This window comes from Chrysochloris asiatica, unplaced genomic scaffold (assembly GCF_000296735.1).
Source record: "Chrysochloris asiatica unplaced genomic scaffold, ChrAsi1.0 scaffold00111, whole genome shotgun sequence".
Classification (NCBI taxonomy): Eukaryota; Metazoa; Chordata; class Mammalia; order Afrosoricida; family Chrysochloridae; genus Chrysochloris; species Chrysochloris asiatica.
The window spans coordinates 10,489,714-10,497,381 of NW_006408629.1; the positions used below are offsets into that span (position 1 = coordinate 10,489,714).

Below are 7,668 nucleotides of genomic sequence, written 5' to 3' on the forward strand. Positions count from 1 at the left end.
GTCGCTATGAGTCGGTTCTGACTCAATGGCACCTGACAACAACAACATAATATATAATTTACTTATTTTATGCAAATTAGAATAAAGTTTATATTTGATGGTCAGAGACTTTTATTTATTTTATTATAGTAATGTATTCCAACCCTCATAGTATGTGACACACCATAGAAGATCAAGAAATACTTGTTTAAAAAAATACTTGTTAATGAATCAATGAATGGCTTATCTCAAATGCCAATAAAAAGAAAAAATTGAATAACCTCATATTTCTTTCCTTAATCTGAAGATGTTTGACAACATGTTAAGTATATCTGAATGATTTCCAAATGTGCTGTGGTTCTGAAAAAAGGCTCAAAATTGTTTAATCATATCTGTGATTCAATTCTGTAAGCTAAAATGTCAGAATTTGAATGTAAAATTGTTATTGCAATTTTCTGCTTCCAGCATCATTTGTAAGAACAGTTGGAATCATTTCCCGAGACCCGAAAGGCTGAAGCTGTACCATTTGCTTCTTAACTGGAGAGGAATTTTTTTTTTTTTTCGTTTCTAGTTTTGTGACAAGATTTTAAATACACTTTGGAAAAATAATTGGATTAAGGATAAAAGTTAATGAAAAACTTCACAAGAGCAAAGACACAAATGATTTTAACATCTAGGAAGATGATAAAGTGAAACATTATTTTATATCCACATACAAAAATCCACCACTAATCTGCCAATTTGTCATAATGTGGTGGCTTTTGTGTTTCTGTGATGCTGGAAGATATGCCACTGGTATTTTAAAATACCAGCAATGTCACTCATGGTGGGTAGGTCTCAGTGAATTTTCCAGACTAGGACAAAGGAGAGGCACATCACTTCTGAGTTGTAAGTTACTGAAACCCTTATGAAGAGCAGTCCAACATTGTCAGTTATAGTTTCAGCAGAAGAGCCCCTCAGGTTGGAAGGCACTCATATAAAACTATGGAAGACTTGCCTCCTCAAAGTCGAGATGACCTTAATGACATGGAGGGAGTTAAGCTTTGGGGATTGTCATTTGCTTATGCAGCACAACTTAAAATGAGAAGAAACAGCTGCAAACATCCATTCATAATTGGAACATGGAATGTATGAAGTATGAATCTAGGAACATCATAAGTTGTCAAAATGAAATGGAACACATAAACATCAATATCCTAGGTATTAATGAGCTGAAATGGTATTGGCCATTTTGAATCAGACAATCAGATAGTTTACCATACTGGGAATGACAAACTGACAAGGAATGGTATCACACTCATCATCAGAAACATTTCAAGGTCTATCTTGAAGTACAATACTATCTGTGATAGGGTAATATTCTTATAGTTGTTGTTGTTAGGTGCCATCAAGTTGGTACTGAATCATAGACACCCTATGCACAACAGAACAAAACACTGCACGGTCCCGGGCCAACCTCACAATCGTCGTTAAGCCTGAGCCCATCACTGCCACCACTATGCCAATCCATCTCATTTGGGGACTTCCTCTTTGTCTCTGACCATCCACTTTACCAAACATGATATTCTTCTCCAGTGAGTGGTCCTACTTAAGAATATGTCTAAAGTATGAGAGACGAAGTTTGGCCATTCTGGCTTCAAAGGAGCACTCTGGCTGTACTGTTTCCAACACAGATCTGTTTGGTAGTTTGGCAGTCCATGGTACTTTTAATATTCTCCTCCAACACCATAACTCAAATGCATCAATTCTTCTATGTCTTCCTTATTCACTGTGCAAATTTCACATGCATATGAGGTTATTGAAAATATCAGGGCTTGGGTCAGTGCACCTTTGTCCTTAAACTGATATCTTTGATATTCAACACTTTAAAGAGGTCTTGTGCAGCAAAATTGCCTAATGCAATATGTTGTTTAATTTCTTAACTGCTGCTTCTATGAATGTTAATGGTTGATCTGAGCAAAATGTAGGCTTTGATAACTTTAATCTTTTCTCCATTTATATGGATATTGCTTATTGGTCCAACAGTGAGGATTATAGTTTTCTTTACATTGAGCTACAACCGAAGTCTGTGGTCTTTGATCTTCATAAGTAAGTACTTTAAGTTCTCTTCACTTTCAGCAAAAAAGGTTATGTCATCTGCATATCGCAGGTTGTCAACGAGTCGTCCTACAATCCTGATGTTATGTTTTTCTTCATATAATCCAGCTTCACAGATAATTTGCTCAGCATACAGACTGAATAAGTATGGTGAAAAAATACAACCCTGGAACATATCTTTCCTAATTTTAAACCATTCAGTGTTCCCTTGTTCTATTTGAACAACTGCTTCTTCTTTTTTTTTTTTTTTTACAGCTTTTATTGTAAATTGAGTGATGGTTTACATGGGAAAACAGAGATTTTGTCCTCATCCAATTGTGTTTTGTTTCATTGCAATGATTACAATGCCCTTCATGCATCATCACTTAACAGTATTGCTTCTATTCCCTCTTTTGTTTTTTATTTTTTTATCCCATACACAAAATCACTCAGGAATATATAATCATTTAAACAACCAAAGGGCACGTTCTGAAAGCCTACATATGTTTGTCGCTAGCACATAACCTTTCTCTTTCCATGAGTCTAGAGTCCTCAGCTGCTCCCTCTCTCCATGCTATCACCTCTGTCTCCATCTCTGGTGTTGCTGCTTCTCTGGTTAGGGTCCCATGTTCCACTCATGCTCTTCTCTCTTGTTGGTCTTAGGGTCTTCTGTTCCTGGAATGTAAGATTAACTACTCCCTGCTTTATGTTACAAAACTTCTTCCTTTACATTTGTGACAATTACAATTAGTCATGATAACAATTACTCACTATTGAATCAAAAGGATACTATCCTAATTTCCTTTTACCAGACCCATATAGACAAGACGAAAACTATTCGGTGGGGATTGTACCTTCTTTCTGTACTCTTTGAAATTCGAGTCCCTCTTGAAAACTTGTAAGCCAGCCACTTTGTGCCTTTATGTTGTTGTTAAATGCCGTTTAGTCTGTTCCAACCTATAGCAACCCTGAGCTTGAACTGTCAACCTTGCGGTTCTAGTCAACTTTGCAGCACAGCATATTAACCCATAATGCCACACCAGGACTCCCCCATTTTAGGTAGCCAATGTCTAAGTTGGCTAACCCGTCCCTATTAACCCTGTATACTGAGGGGATAGGCTGAATTCTTGATGTGAAGACTACTTCCCTCTCTGTTGGTATTTTGAGCTACTTCATCCATAAGTATAGGTAAAGCTCATCAAATTGTAGCAATTTACACTTGCTTCCTTTTTCAAATTTCTTTATCTTCCTCTAGTCAAGCTCTTGTCATCAAGTCATTGAAGCTAGGTCAAATGGGTACTATCTGCAAGTTTAGGCATTCTTGTGTGTCTCTCCCCCACTTTATATCAGCTGGATGCTTCACTCTCAGATCTAACCCTCCTTGGCTTGATCAAAGTCCATGAGTTTAAGTGCTCCCATGTCTCCCCAAACTTCGCATAAACCAGCCCTTTGTCTTCTCTCTCTTATCTCAAAGTCGACAGGAGTCTATTGACTGTGGTGTAACTTGGACCATATCTTCATTGCTGCCTTACCCCACTTCCCTTCACATGTAGACCAAGGTGGTCACCAGCTAGCTTACACGCCTGCTCTTGTGTCCCCTTTGAGTTTTAGTCTCGAACAACTGTCTCTTTGTCTATGTATATGTTCCTTATGAGCACAATTAAGTGTTCCAGAATACTCATACTTTTCAATGTTGTCCATAACTTGTTACGATCCACACAATAGAAAGACTTTCTATAGTCAATAAAGCACAGGTATGCATCTTTCTGATACTTTCTGCTTTTAGCCAAGATACTACCTAAATCATTCAATAATGTGCCCATCTGACATCAGCAATGATATCCCTTATTCCATATCCCCTTCTGAATCTGGTTTGAACCTTTGGAAGTTCTCTGTCAATGTATGGTTGTAGCCATTTTTAGTTTATCTTTAATAAAACTTTACTTGCATGGGATATCAATTATATTGTCCAATGATATCCACATTCCGTGGGTTATCTCTGTTTGGAATGGGCACAATATGAATCTCTTCCAGTCAGTTGGCCAGGTAGTTGTATTCTACATTTCTTGGCATAGATGAGTGAGTGCCCTTGGTGCTGCATCAGTTTGTTGAAAGATTTCAATTTGTGTTCCATCAATTCCCAATGCCACGTTCTTTGCCAATGCCTTCATTGTCCCTTGGATTTCTTTCTTCAAGATCATTGGTTCATGACTGTATGCTACCTCTTTTAATGGTTGAACATCAACCATTTCTTTTTGGTACAGTGACTCTGTGTATTCCTTCCATATTTTTTTTTTTTTTTTTTTTTTTCCATTCTTTACTTTATTTAAATAAAAAATAAATGGTACATATAGTTACAGGCAAATGGCATTTCAATACATTTAACTTAATATAATGACATAGTCAAAAACACCTATATTCTATTCAATATTTCAGTCTATGTAGTCAAAGTCTTCTGGAATTCCAAAATTTTTATCAATTTTATTTTCTTCCATTCCAAATTTTCTTTTGGCCCAAGACTTTATTGCAACTATGTTATCAGTCCATCAGTTTGCAGCATCTTTGGCTACTATATTTGCTTGACGTATTTCTTCCACAACTTGTGGGTCACATTCTTTGTATTTTTCTACTTCTGCCTTTAACTATTCCCGTTGGTTCCTAAGTGAAGAAAGCATGGTTCGTTCTTCTGTTTCATGTCCACCAATTTTAGCTTTCTCAATGCTTTTCTGTAAGCTGGCATGCTTTTGGCTTCCCTCAGACAACTGAGATTCCAGAACCTCCAACTTATGCTTCCTGGCATGAAGAGCTTTACTCAGAAAAGCCCAGTAATAATTAGATGTTCCAATCCTTTCACAGTGAACCATACCATCATCCACTAAGTTTTGAAGGACTTCTTTTACAGACATGGCAGTAATGCCTTTTTCTTTGGGAGCAATCTTCTCCATGTCTTTTAGTTGAAATACATCTTTCGTCTCATAAAATATTTCCATCATGCGAGTTCTCTTTTCTTCTGCACTCAGTCCTTTTTTCTTCGACAGGACGCTGGAGGCAAGTCTTCTGGCAGTCGGGCGGAGAGGGGCAGGGCCTTCCATATTGTTTTGATACTACCTAAATCATTCAATAATGTACCCATTGTTGTTGTTATGTGCTATCAAGTCAGTTCCAGTCCATAGTGATCCTGTATAGGGTTTCCAAGGAGCAACTTGTGAGCTTGAACTTCCGACTTTGTGGTTCAAATTGACTTTGCAGTCCAGTGCATTAACCCACAGTACCACACCATAGAATCCTTTAATACTGCAAATCGAGATTTGAATTTTTTCTTCAGTTCCCTCAGTTTGAGATATGTTGAGCTTGTTCTTCTCTTTTGTTTTTCTAACTCCAGGTCTTTGCACATTTTGTTATAATATTTGACTTTATCTTCTCTAGCTGAACTTTGAAATTTTCTGTTCAACTCTTGTACCTCCTCATTTTTTCCATTTGCTTTAGCATCTTTACACTGGGAAACAAGTTTCAAAAGTCTCTTTTTCTATCCATTTTAATCTTTTCCTTCTTTCTTGTCTTCTTAATGACCTTTTGCTTTCTTCCTGTGTGATGTTCTTGATGTCATACTGCAACTCTTCTAGCCTTTGGTCTTTAGTGTCTAATGCATCAAATTTGTTCTTGAGATGATCTCTAAATTCAGCTGGGGTGTATTCAAGGTCATATTTTGGCTCTTGTTAACTTGATTTAATATTTGTGTGCTTCAGCCTGCACTTTCATGTAAGCAATTGATGGTCTGTTCCACAGTCTGTCCCTGGCCTTGTTTTGGCTGATGATATAGAGCTATTCCATGGTCTTTTTCCACAGATGTCGTCAGTTTGATATCTGTTTATTCCATCTGGTGAGGTTTATGTGTACAGCTGTCTTTTAAGTTGTTAAAAAAAGGTATTTCCAATGACAAAGTCATTGGTCTTTCAAATTCTATCTTGTTATCTCCAACATAATTTCTATCACCAGTGCCATATTTTGCAACCATTGATCCTTTCTCTTTGTTTCCAACCTTTGCATTCCAATTGCTAGTGGTTATCAATAATCTTGACTGCATGTTTGATCAATTTTACACTGAAGAAGTTGGTAGAATTCTTCAATTTCATCATCACTAGCTTTAGGGGCTGGTGCCTAAATTGGAATAATACTTGTATTAACTAGTGTTCCTTTTGGGCATATGGATATTATCCTATCATAGATGGCAGTGTAATTCAAGACAGATCTTGATATGTTTATTTTATGATAAATGTGACACCATTTCTCTTCAATTTGTTTCCTGACATAGTAAACCATGTGATTTTCAGATTCAAATGGCCAATAGCAATCTATTCAACTCATTAATACCTAGGAATATGGAAGCTTATGTGTTCCATTTCATTTTGACAATTTTCAATTTCCCTACATTCATATTTTGTGCATTAGATGTTCCAAATTATTGATGGATGTTTACAGTTGTTTCTCTTGTTTCAGAATTGTGCCCCATAGGAAATACATGTCCCAAATGCTTTACTCTATTTGCATCATCATGGTCAACTCTACTTTGAGGAGACAGTTCTTACCCAGTCATATTTTGAGTGCCTCCCAACTTCAAAGAGGGGCTCTGCTTCTGGCAGTATATCTGACAATAATCTGGTGCTCTTCATCATGCTTCTATGCAGTGTTACTATTCATAAGGTTTCCAGTGACTAAATATTTGAAAATAGTCTATCTCTCCTTCTTCCTAATCTGTCTTCACCTAGAAGCTCAGCTGAAACCTGTCCACTGTGGAGGACTCTCCTGGTATTTAAAATACCTGTGGCATAGCTTCTAGAGTCACAGCAATACTCAAGCCACCATAGTATGACAAACTGAGAGATGAGTAGTGGATTGTGGAATAGGTCACAATATTACTTTATAATATAATCTCTATATTCTTTAGCAATCTCTCTGTTAGTATTTCTGTTATGATAATATTTTGACCTACACATTCCTGTTTTAGAAAGTTAGTAAGAAAAATGGAAGTAAAAGATAATGGAACTTTATGGTAAACTTTTTGAAGCTCTTTCATATGTTGACACTATTTTCTTTCCTTCTTATTAAGTACTATTACTGAAGTGCTTTCAATGCTTCCGCTTGATGTCAAGATAAAGCTGTAATCATATTTCTGAAGCTTTGCCTGGTCAAATGGAAAACATATAAAATATGTCATAAGATTAAAATATCATGTAACCTTTTCCTCAGTTTTTCATTTTATGCTCACAGAACGGGGTTAATCAATGAAGCCAATTGATTATAATGATGATATTCTATTTATTGGAGACCTACTAGCCATCACTGGTCTTGGACCTACTAGCCATTACTGCTGTATCTTCATTGGGCTATACTACATTACGTTTAATAGTCTTAAAGTCACTTCACCCTTCCAGACTTTAATTTTTGTGAAGGATATTATTCATGTTATGAGTCTTTAGTCTTATTTAAATTATATGTCATTTTCAAGCTAGATATAAAGATAACTGATTATCTCTGTGTTTGACAGTACCATGCCCATTGTTTATATTTATTTGTTTAAAACTCCAGAATATCCAGTCTTTGGAGAAGGACATC

At 36.4% G+C, this 7,668-nt stretch overlaps 1 pseudogene; it reads right to left on the minus strand.

The window, feature by feature from the left end:
- Nucleotides 1-4,487: 4,487 nt before the first annotated feature.
- On the minus strand, nt 4,488-5,147 carry LOC102815600 (annotated as a pseudogene).
- Nucleotides 5,148-7,668: the final 2,521 nt, after the last annotated feature.